Genomic DNA, 1053 nt, shown 5'->3' with positions numbered 1-1053 from the left:
ATTTCCCTACCTTATGTTTATAATTCCTGTATATACATTTTCAGCAGACACATACATAAAAAGGTTTATAAAATTTTTTATACATCACATCAACAAGAAGACGACTGACTGATATTTTTTAGAAAGTCTAATATTTTCATACAGTATTTTAATCCATATATCATAATTGTTTTTTAAATGTTATGTTATGTGTCTGTGTACATTGGCAGTTTATTTTTGTGAGAGAGTATATTAGTACAACTAAGTACTACATGGAATGAATAAAAGGTTGAGAAAACGAGCTCATTTTAGCTTTGATATCAAGAGTGCAAATTGAGATTTAGGTAAGACATCAATCCACTTCTCCAAAATTTAGATGAGGATGCATCACGATAATATAATACCATAAAAAGTTCGTGCTTCAGACATATATCTCAAACGTATCTCAAAACTAGTTATGTTAGAAGGACACCAAAATTCTCTCACAAGCTTGCATGAAAATATTTCCGTTAAAAACCAGTCTTCAAGGAATTTCAAGTGTACAAGGACCAGTCTGTAAAGATGAATGAACACCTTGAAAATGAAAGTTTTAACAAATCAAACTTACAGCAAGGTTTGAAATTTCCTTGTGTGAAATTTTAAATAAAGTATTAATTTTAAAAATAACGTATATTCTTCAATTAACCCCAAAAACATTTCTATAAACAATTAAGGTAATAACTTTAACATAAATAAACATTAAAGCTGATAATAAAAATTATATTAGGAGAACTAACAGATAACGAATACAAGAACCCCGAACACCTTTCCAAAGCATTTCTTCCTTGCTCGCCAACCTTGCCCGCCTCGCACTCACGCGATTGCCTGCTCGCCAAGACTCCGCTCTCCGCCACACCTTTCGGCCTTCCTGCTTTCTCGATGGCGACTGACGCCATTAGGAGGCATTAACTGATTTGCAGCGTCATCTGGTTTTTTAAAATAAAACGTAATGGTTTATTTCAGTTGATTTTTTTTCAGTTGGCTAACGGAAAATAAAAAGGGGATAGAAAGCGAGGGGCGTAATAAAAAAAACCC

The sequence above is a fragment of the Penaeus monodon genome, chromosome 32, assembly GCF_015228065.2.
Source record: "Penaeus monodon isolate SGIC_2016 chromosome 32, NSTDA_Pmon_1, whole genome shotgun sequence".
NCBI lineage: Eukaryota > Metazoa > Arthropoda > Malacostraca > Decapoda > Penaeidae > Penaeus > Penaeus monodon.
The sequence above is the reverse complement of the archived record's forward strand: the minus strand, read 5'-3'. Positions refer to the sequence as shown.